General features: G+C 40.2%; 1 protein-coding gene across 4 annotated transcripts in view; it reads right to left on the bottom strand.

Annotated features, from left to right (window-relative positions):
• Positions 1-526: 526 nt before the first annotated feature.
• Positions 527-11,631, bottom strand: part of SLC1A2 (solute carrier family 1 member 2) — a 112,038-nt gene continuing 100,933 nt past the window's right edge. For all 4 annotated transcript variants that reach the window (XM_065943979.1, XM_065943980.1, XM_065943978.1 and 1 more), the window contains one exon: positions 527-11,628. The gene's annotated coding sequence lies outside the window, so the exon portion shown is untranslated. The remainder of the gene's footprint in view (positions 11,629-11,631) is intronic.

The raw sequence follows: 11,631 nt of genomic DNA, 5'->3' as shown, positions 1-11,631 counted from the left end.
CTTTAAATTTAAATTCCCCTTTTAAAAATGCTTGTTTTGGACCTCACCGGCTGCCCAGAGGTTAAGACTCTGTGCTTCCACTTCAGGGGGCATAGGTTCAATCTCTGGTCAGGCAAGTTCCACATGCCACGGAGTGTGGCCACACACACACACACACGCACACACACACACACACACCATATAAAAGGGACTTCCCTGGTGGTCCCGTGGTCAAGACTCTGCCTTCCAGTGCAGGGAAGGTAGGTCCCATCCCTGGTTGAGGAATTAAGATTCCACATGTGGCCAAAAATTAAAAATTAAGATACTCTGGTTTTGTCTGCCTCAGTGTTCCTGCCAGTGAGATGGACTCCATCAAACAGCCAGCAGTGTATGAATCACCAAGGGTTCCGACGGTGGTTCACAGGTGAGCCCGCTGAAGGAGCCATGGACAGATAAATGGAAGATTCGAAGAGGAACTTTTCAGTCATGCGTGCACACATACACAGAGCTACACAGACACACAGAGACACACAAAAACACACATTGTTTTATTTATTATCTCTAGAAGCACATGTGTCAAGGCCTCCCTAGGTTGTATGCCCAGGAAACACACAAAAACATTCATAGCAGCATTATTTGACATCAGAAAACAACTGGAAATGAGGCAAATATACATTGGCAGGAAAGTGAGTAACCAAAATATGGCACATTTCACATATTATGTAATTATACAGAAGTGAAAATGCACCACAGCTACTTGTAACAGCATGAATAAACTGAGAAACATGTTAAGAAGAAAAGAGACGTATTGGAAAAGACTACATGCAATGCAATACCCTTTTTATAAAGCTCAGAAATAAGCGGAGCTTGTGGAGTCATGCATATGTGTGAGATAAAAAAAAAACAAACAAAACTATTTTTAAAAGTAGAGGATGATATTCCAGTAGCAGTTTCCCCTGGGGAGTAAAGCAGCTGACTGGAATAAGGAAGGAATACAAAGATCAAGCGAAATGATGGGTGATCCTTTAGTTCCTACACTGGCTTATCAAGTCATAGGATTCTATATCATGTGGCATTGTAACTTAGATATAGATTGCATACATCCTTTTGTATGCATGAGACATTATGCTAAAATAACCAGATTAAAAAACAAAATTATCTGTAGTCATGATGACTTACCCAGCTGATAGAATTCAAATTTCAGAGTTCAGAAGTTTAGGAAGTATCTACTTCAAACCCCTAATTTTACATATGTCAAAATGACTTCCAAATTGCTAAGGGACTTGACCACATTTGCACGATCCTTTAGTGACTGTGCGAAGATCAGAACTACTGCCTGCTGGTTCCTTAGCCTATCATCCTTCTTCCATTCTCAGCCCCCAAATAAATTCTTCTTATTTTTCCTCTTCTACTTCTTCTTCTTTCAATAAATGAAAGCAGCATAATAAGTGGCCTTACAACCACTGTGGGTGGATTAAACACCTCTGTTCCAGAAGAAAGGGCAAGAATTTAAATCATGGGGATTATACTCCCTGAACAAGCGAAGTCATGTTTCTTATGAAGGAGTGGTTGATAATGACCAAATTGTATCCATACTAAAGTGTTAAGCTTACCTTAACTCTAATCGGTGGCTCTGTGCTACTTTAAAACAAAATGGCAGCCCAGAAATTTACTGATGAGCATATTTTCTGTAAATAAGATTTTAATAATATTTGAATATGGATGTGGTTGTACACTTGACTCCAAGAGAATAAAGAAAAGTGTCTTTTCAAAGGAAGTGCCCATTTTCATCAACAATTTAAATAAATTGCTGGCATTGGTGAAAAGAATTGTGATGTATCACATTTAGGTACTTATATAAAAATCAAATATTTGCCTCCTTCAGTTCAGTTCAGTTCAGTTCAGTTCAGTCGCTCAGTCGTGTCCGACTCTGCGACCCCATGAATCACAGCACGCCAGGACTCCCTGTCCATCACCAACTCCTGGAGTCCACCCAAACCCATGTCCATCAAGTCGGTGATGCCATCCAACCATCTCATCCTCGGTTGTCCCCTTCTCCTGCCCTCAATCTTTCCCAGCATCAGGGTATTTTCAAATGAGTCAACTCTTCACATGAGGTGGCCAAAGTATTGGAGTTTGAGCTTCAGCATCAGTCCTTCCAATGAGCACCCAAGACTGATCTGCTTTAGGATGGACTGGTTGGGTCTCCTTGCAGTCCAAGGGACTCTCAAAAGTCTTCTCCAACACCACAGTTCAAAACCATCAATTTTTCGGTGCTCAGCTTTCTTCACAGTCCAACTCTCACATCCATACATGACCACTGGAAAAACCATAGCCTTGACTAGACGGCCCTTTGTTGGCAAAGTAATTTGCCTCCTTATCCTCCCCCAAGAGAATGAGCGACAATAATTCAACTAATCCAAACTATCCTATTAAATCTGAGGGTGCCCTGAAGTGTGAAAAGAAAGGCTGTCGTGTTCTCAATGGGGCTCCATTCCAGTATGCATACCTTTCACTGGATAAGAATCTCATTCTGCTGAATGTTACCCTACTCTTGAAGACCATGCATTTTATTTCTACAATGTAACATTAAATGCTGGTCACTAACTTCCATAGCATTGGTTTTTCCAATACTAGAGAAAAACTTACTGTGTTGGATTTACTGAAAGACTACATGTTTGCATACTAACCTTTATGAATAATTTAAGGTTTTTTTTTTTTTATGGCCTAATAGCCATTAGAGCTATTCATCAGCTCTTTCCAGTTTTATTCCTGGACACCAGGTCAGGTTGCACTTTCCTGTTTCCTTGAGGTTAGGTAGAGACATGTGACTTGTTCTGGCCATTGATAAATGAGCAGAAGTGAGGCATGCAGCATTTGGAAGGGCACTTTAGGAGTCACTGTAAGATCTGCCCTGTTCCTTTTTTCTTGCATTTGGTAAGGGCAGAAGCACAAGGAGGAAGTCTCTCTCAGACTCCCTTCGTGAGGATGGTGTGGACCCGAGTCCCCCAGACAAATGGTGATGGACATGTCATATGAATAAGAAATCAATTAAGTTCCTGAGATGTAGGAGATAACCCATACTGGCTGATTCACAAGCATAATTTTGATTATACACCATTTTTGTCCAACTCATAACCTTATAGCATAAGATGTGACTCTACTGTATATTTAGGCTTCCTAGAAAATATTCATTTAGACATTGTAGGCTTGAGTTCACAAGTTTCTCCAAAAGGAACACTGGAGACCCTTACTATGTAATGAACACTAGTTTAAAATTGGAATTGAAGGAGAGTCAACAGCCAAGAGAAATTGGAATCCACATTTATTAATGAGAGATATATACATAAAAGTTAAAAGACTTAGTGAAATATTGGATTTAAAGATTATTTCCAGTATATAAAGAATATCCAGTTATTTTACACATGTAATGTTACAGGAATCAGTCCACATTGTAAGAAAGCTACAGGTGAAAGCAAAATACTTCAAATACCCAAAATGTGCTTTGCCAACAAGGCATTTCCTAGTACCACATGTAAGAAACAACTCCAAAATTAGTCAAAATTTTTATCTTTTTTCATTCATTAAACCTGATGTGCTATAGATGCTCTATGTTACGTGACTTTAGATCAATCAGGATTGTGAATGTGAGGGAAACAACTACTCTTATCTTTCATTCTGGACACACACAAGAATCTTCAAAGGGAATTCTACCTAAAGGTTAGACTTCTTTCAGTAAGGTTTCCATCCTGAATATGACACAAGTTGAAGAAGCCACATTTTCAAGAAAAAAAATGTGCCTGTTCACACTTACATCCTTTCACTTCAATCACTGGAGTAGACACTGAAAATTAACATGCTCTGTGCCCTCAGAGGATCTCTTAGCTTCACATTTCTTGTGAAAAGAGAGGGGCACTCAGTGTTCCCAGCTGCACATGGTCATTTTTCTCTGTCCTTAAAGAAGGAAAAGGGGGTTACAGGAGCTATAGACCTCATAGCATTCAACTTAGTGATAATTAGACAGAATGTGTGTTTGGGGAGGCAAGTATATAATTGCATTAGTTAACCTTATCTTCAAACACTGGAAACACACACACAAAGCCTAGTAGCTAGAGGTCCTACTCCCTTCACATATGCGGGATCTGTGCTTCACTAGTTGTTTTTTTTTGCAGTCCCCCCAAGAGTATACTGACCATTCTTGTGCTTCTCATGCTCTATCTTTCTAGAGACAACTGTGCAATTTACCAGAAGTGTGCTTTTGTGGGATTTTACCTGCATGGCAGTTAGTGAATGTCTTTCCTATACCCCAACTCAAGAAGCCAAGGGGGACAAGGCTCTTCACAACTTTAAGTCATGAGCATGATGATCGGTATTTGGCAACCAAAGCAGCAGACCTTTACCTACAGACACAATGCTAACATGCTCATGCTCAGCAGACGAACCTTTTGCCTCTTTGAGCTCAATTCATCAAGCAAATATAAATGTCTTGGCTGTAGATAAATGTCCTTATTCTAAATCTACCTAGGCCTAGATAATCAGAAGTTCCACAAATGTATTCACTAGGTACTACATAGACATCAGATGACCTCTGACTAAGAATCATGACACACAGCCAACACCGCCTTGCCCTGAATCACATGTTTACAAAGATACTGGATACACACAGACTTTCAACCAATCATCAGTACAAAGGATTCACAGATAAGTTCTTCACTGATATACATTCCCAAGTCACTTTAAGAAAGAGGAGAAATGATTCACCACTAGCTATCTAAGAAGGAAAAGAAGGATTTTCAAAACACCAACCAACATGTCTACTGCACTTAGATAAACAGCCAAAAATAACATTTAAATTAAATTACAATACATCTATATACCATTTCACTGAAATTACACATAGATATCTACATTATAGCTACACAAAGTGCATAGGCACTTTTCTTCATGCGTGAACCAAGTGTTACTGTGTATACACAAGAACTTCATGCTTGACAGCTATCTGTACTTGAAAATCACAGATATAATTGTTGCCAGTTGAGGGCACATCTAATCTGATTGCTTAATGAGGAGTGGATTTAAATACACATCAGTACACTTTCTATGTAACTATTTCCTAAAACATAGCAAAAATACTAGCCCTACAATCATATTATCAGAAAGTGTGTTTGGCGGAAGGAAGACCCTTCCTTGTCTTTGCAGTGATTATTGATTTGCCTTTTGGGGAAATTTACATAGATTGTTACTCACCTGAGGACAGAATCTACCTGGGCTGCTTCTAAATAATTTCAGTGAGACTCTAAGCCCCATTGATAGAGTATTGCTTCATAGCTGGTACTAATATGTTGTGTTTTTTTTAACCTTAAAAATATGTGCTCAATTCACATAACAATGTGACATTTACTACCAATTTGCTTGGCAAGAATGAACTGCAACAAATCTGTACTGATTGGCTTCCTCACACTCACCCTCAATCTCTGCTATCCAAAGTTTTCCTAAGCCAATTTTCACATAAATTATTAGGAAGGCATGGGAGATTCTGAATAGAGATGATTCCACTATTATCACCTTATTTTTCATTTTCTTGCAGAAAAGCAAAATTAGAATGCTTAGGTGGAAAAACAAGACGTGGTGTCAAAAATAGAGTCAGCACCATTCCTTGAGTTAAAAAGCCTAATTGTTTAAATATTATACATATCCTTCCCAGCTAAAGGATTTAACTGACTCTTTGTTCTTAATGGTCATTTTGTTCATTGCATCGCAAAGGACTGGGTTTTTACATTTTTCAAATGTGACCATACGCTCAGGAAACAGGGACAGCTCTAAATTGCTGTAGAAATGTCTTGTGCTTGAATTAGTTGTAATTCTACATATGTGGTTATATAGAAAATACCGTAAGAAAATATCTGTCTGCAAAATTACAGATACTAAATAGATCCATTCAGTCTACGCTGAGTTCTTTATGGTTTATGAAGAATAGATACAAACCTATAACATCATTAAAGGCTAAATCAATATTAAACATATAATATCTGGGACTCTAAATACGTTTTCTCATGCTTTTTATAAATAACAGCAAAGAAGCCCAGGGATTTGTTTAAAAAAGAATGTAAGGTTGGATTGGAGGAACCTGTGAATTTTGGAGGGTACAATACTGACCAGAGGGCAATAAATTGTCCCTGGTAACATAGATTTTTACCAGGAAGCCAAAATATGTCTGCTGGCAGCAAGATCAAATTAGATTCACAGTTTGCCAGCTCTCTCCTCAAGCCATAGAAAACAAATAGAAAAACAATATACAAAAATCCTCACAAAAGTATTTTTTTATATACAAATCTCTAGAGTGACCAGATAACCTGATCTGTCCTGTGCAACATGGAAATGTAATGCTGAGATTTCCTGGGGGGAAGGAGGAAGGGAAGGAGTGAAGGTCATTTAAGGAAAGATCTGGCTGCGAAAGGATGAGTTCCAAGTAAGGAGAAGAACTCTCCTGGAGAAGTAAGAAACCAGAGTACCAGCTTTCTGATCATACATCTCAGAGAACTCGCTCCATGGGGGCGAAACCTCAGAGATAGGCTAAACTAACTTCCTGGGATAGTGTGTGCATTTCTCTCCTACCAAAGGCAACAGACTGTTTCTAGGCAGCTTACTTGGCTGCCATGAGAAGAAAGAGAACCCCAGAAGGAGTGAGGCTCCCACTGCATCATCCCCACCTCCGCGGGGAAAGATGACAATGGTCAATGTCATAAGTTACGTTCCGACACTCACCCAGGGATGAGGGGTGTCTCCGGAGAAACTGGAGACCTGTTGTTACCTGGGCTCTAGGTCAGGTGCTGACTCTGCAGTGTACAGTGATCTGTTCAGTAGCAGGTTTTATCCTCAGCCCCAAAGGGCCCTGTATAACAATCAGAAGGAGTTTCAAATATATCAAAATGGATACATGCTCCAGAGCTAAGAAGGTGAGGCAAGGCTGGACATAGGCAAGCTGATCAGTAATTACTTAGAGTGAATGAAATAAGAACTTGAGGGCTTCTCTTACTATTTCATATGTTCTTAAATGGGTCAGTTAAGAAATATCTTTTTATTGATGCTCTAGTGTTAGGTCTTCTGCATGAAAAATTTAAACAAACAAAAACTAACTCTATCCTTTTAGTACTAGCTGTACATCTCTCTGCCCTGCATCTACAGAGCTGAGGTCTTTTCTGCTAATGAGAGTGCTCATGGCACAGTAATACAAATCCTCTTCCGTATTTAGCAGAAGTTTGGACAAAGAACAAGGATGCAAGCAGCAGCCCATTGGAGTGATACTGGAATGTTCAAGAGATTGTTCAAAGGCCATGGCTGGTCACATGCCCCCTGCAGACAGACCATGCATTTTATTCACTTTAGAAACTCTGGGCATAGAAGAAGATCTAGGATCACCAATACAAGTCCACTCTTGTAAGATAGACCTTCTCCGCCTGTGATGTGATGACCACAGTGAAAACAAACCAAGAGGAAAATTTGCAAATGAACTCAATCAAACATCCCTGCAAACCTTTCCAGAGAAACGACTTGGCTCAATCTCACCCTGTATGTGGATGTGCGTGTCTGAGTACTAGTGGAAAGGAAGGTATTTACAGACAGCTGCTGCTATTGTGTAAGTCTTGCACCAAATTTCATAAGAGTGTTCAAGTTGATTTGCCAAAGGCTCCCAAATTCCCATACTGGGTTGGCAATTAGGACCATCTGGAGGAAACTGTGTGTTTTGGGTATTCAGCGTGGGCTCTGTTGCTACAGCAGGAATGATGCAAGACCTTGAAGGAGGCCAGAGATCCATCCTGGCCCTCATGGTAACTGGGGCAGCACTTTTCCCTGAGCTGAATGGCTACTTCTACTAGAACAGTGCCTTAAGTAAAGGACAGTTTTATAAAAGGACGTTGGTTTGTATTCCCAAACACCAAACTGTGGATGAACATGGCCATCTTCCAAGCTTGTCGTAAGACATTAAATGAAGAGAGAGGATTGAACTTAATTTCTCCCAAAGGGGAAGAGAAAAATCCAAATTGATTATTCATTATTGTGGGTTCCTCTGACTTACAATATAAATAAGTAATGTGTTATAGCAGTAAGTATCCCAGGAGGCGCTAATGGTAAAGAACCTGTCTGCCAATGAAGGAGACATAAAAGATGTGAGTTCAATCCCTGGGTTGGGAAGATCCCCTGGATGAGGGCATGGTAACCCACTCCAGTATTCTTGCCTGGAGAATCCCATGGACAGAGGAACCTGGTGGGCTATGGTCCATGGGTTGCAAAGAGTCGGACACAACTGAAGTGACTTAGCATACACATATAGTAGTAAGCCTCTTAAGAAAAAGAAGTTAAAGCAGAGATCATCATATGGTGGTTTCTTAGGGATGGATGGGCATTTTAAATTTTAATCTAGCCTGTCCTTTTTTTTTTTCAATGGTGCTCATGTGTAAAGTGACTATAAGTTGTATGAATAAAAGTGGGCAGACTCTCAGTTAAATGTTTCTCTTCCCAATTGCATTATTTCTCCTCATCTCCGTTATTTCTGCTATTTCCTAAATTAGCTGTGCTATGAAATTAGATACTACTCAATTAAGATTCCCTGTCATCTGTTCTAAAACCAACCTTTGTGCTAACTTGGATGGTCATTTACTAAACTGAGCAACAATGATCACTGGAATAAGAAGAGAGGAAAAGGAAGAGCGGAAGTTGAATTTTCTTTTCAGAAAAAATCAAAAGCAACAGATGTCTGAATAGCTTTGCACTCACTTCATCCCAGGAGACCAACCTGCCTATAGTGCAACCTGTCTGGGTTGGTGCTCAGTGGCCCTTCTTGGTTTTAGACAAAATTACCAGATACTGAGACCATTTATCTTCTTTGACAACTAGATTTATAAAGCTCTCACTTCAAAATTCCTTCAGGCCTTTTGCTTTTAACCTTAATCTTTTCAGGCTCCTAGATAATCATACTGTATTCAAAGAGCAAGTATTACATAATTGAAAAATACCATTTGGTCCCTTTCCTTGGCTTGGAATGAATATATTTGGAGAGAAGGCAATGGCAACCCACTCCAGTACCCTTGCCTGGGAAATCCCATGGACGGAGGAGCCTAGTAGGCTACAGTCCATGGGGTCTCGAAGAGTCAGACACGACTGAGCGACTTCGCTTTCACTTTTTACTTTCATGCACTGGAGAAGGAAATGGCAGCCCACTCCAGTGTTCTTGCCTGGAGAATCCCAGGGATGGGAGCCTGGTGGGCTGCCGTCTATGGGGTCGCACAGAGTCGGACACGACTGAAGCGACTCAGCAGCAGCAGCAGAGGTAGCAACAGCAGTAGCAGTAAGCAAAGTCCAACCAGCAACCCCTGCAACTGCACGGCCCCAAGCGCCAAAAAGCAGTGAAGTGGGGATGGCCACCTCCACTGGGTGTAAATGCTGAGCATTAGTCATCACATCAGGCAAGAGCTGCTGAGGCTTGTTTATCAAGAGTCTGAACAATGGAGAATTCTTCGAACATGTGGGTACCTATCTGAATTCACTGCTGAATTTCTAATGACTACTTGGTTCAGATCATGAAGATCTGCATGCTCTAGATGACTGCCTTAATTCTCTAACGCTCTTTGTATGGAATACATAGCACAAACAGAACCCTTGATTCAGACAAAAGTGAAATATGGTACCATACTTTTTGCTATTGGGAACAAACGGAAGTGTGGTATTTGCAAAAACATGGAGGATTGGGTTTCCCTCTGGAGATCCAGCAGGTGAATTGTTGTTACTTAGTCGTTAAGTTGTGTCTAACTCTCTTGCAACTCCAAGGACTGTAGTCTGCCAGGCTCCTTCTATCCATGGGATTTTCTACCTGACTCCAAAAGGGCTTCTTGACTAGATATACACTCGCAAATGACATATGTCTCTGCACATGAGTGGAAATGATCTGAGACTTTCTAATTAACCAGTTGTTGGGATTCCTGACCTTACTGACCAAGAGTACATCTCCCCATAAACTGAATTTCCCCTAAGCCTTTCTTAGCTTCCACCAGTTCAAATCCAAAAACCAGGCATTTTGGCAACCTTTCTTTTGACTTTCCTGAACATCCAAGCTGATAAGTAGTTAAAGAGAAGTAAATATTTATATTTTATGGAACATGGTACCTTCTGCAGGCTATAGGTTGTGTTTCCACTCCCAACAGTAAGAATAAAATCTGGCAGGTACTTGATTCAGAACTTACCATCTAAAGTTTTATATCGAAGATCTGAGTGATTTAGATGATTGCCTTGAATTTCTGGTGCTCTTTTTATGGGAGGTACATCCCCAAAGGTCTAAGATAAAGCTTTGCCTTGAGAGCCATGCCATTCTTTGCACGAATAGGACTTGATTCGTTGAATTGTAGTAGGTAATCAAATGATGATGCCACTTGGGTTTTTTTCAAAGGACATAATTGAGAAAGGAGAGAATAAAAGTCTACTTGGTTTTCTTCTGAAATGATTCTGATTCCTAAATATAGTAAATGAGTCCATAAAAAACGATATTGACAAAGCCCTGACTTAACAGAGCTTGCAGGATGCAGTGTGTATATCTAGCCTGCCATGTCTGTGTACAAGTGTAACATTTATGCATGATCAAACATGAACGCAGTGTCATAAGCATTCATATTTGTGTTGGACTCATTAAAATAAATCTCTGCATACGACTGACAAGTTATAATATCCTGTTTAGAAAATGGTTGCTAGAGGTATATTCTGGATGCACTTGTGCTGTTTATGGCGCACATGCTGGACAAGGAACCCCAGTGGGCGTGGCATGAGAAGGATGAGAGAGGCCTGAAAACCCAGAGGACACAGTCACACGTCAGTTCCCCCTACACCCTGGGTTTTCAAGCTACTCCTGCATTTGAGAAATTGCTTATTTTTAACTGATTTGTTGAACTTCCAAATAAACCCATTTCCTAAGGATATTCTCATGAGACTTACCGCATATGGTTTCAAACTAGAAAAACCCACTTTGTTAAGCTGAGCACCTAGTTTCTTCTGAATACACTGTCTCCTTATATATGTATAGGCTAACTCGATAACTAGAAAAAATCTGAATACAAGCGATTACGGAAGACTTTTCGGCAGAATCTTTGGAAGACCATCTTGAGACCACTCCTTTGAGCAGCCTGTCAGTATGTTCAAGTGCGAAGCTGGCCTTAAACAGCAATACCACAAGTTCCTAGATGGACGTCTACATCCTTCTCCTCACCGTAAAGAATGCCCTCAGAAGCACGACTTAAAGAGACTCCTTAACAGTTTCACAGTTAAATCCAGGAACCAGAACTACAACCCAGAACATCTACTATAAAGGATGCGTTTGCCACTATTACATTTCAGCAAGTCCTTGGCCATCCTCTTAACCGTCCATCTAATGAAAATGAAGGCCAATGCATTATTTTTTTAAAAAGCAAAGAGCTACTTAATACTGCTCAACAGTGATTGTTTTAAAAAACAAAACAAAACAAAAAAACTAGGGCTTAAGAGACAAAACTACTAGAATCTCATGTCTCCTGTGTGTTGCAAAGTTTCCCTATGTAGAAGAGTAAGGTCATATGGAGTAGGTAATGAAGGGCATGTGATGTCCATAAACACCTTCTCCGTGAAAACCTG

Source organism: Muntiacus reevesi, chromosome 9 (genome assembly GCF_963930625.1).
Source record: "Muntiacus reevesi chromosome 9, mMunRee1.1, whole genome shotgun sequence".
Taxonomy (NCBI): Eukaryota; Metazoa; Chordata; class Mammalia; order Artiodactyla; family Cervidae; genus Muntiacus; species Muntiacus reevesi.
Note: the sequence above shows the minus strand (reverse complement) of the source record. Positions and strands in the feature narration are given on the sequence as shown.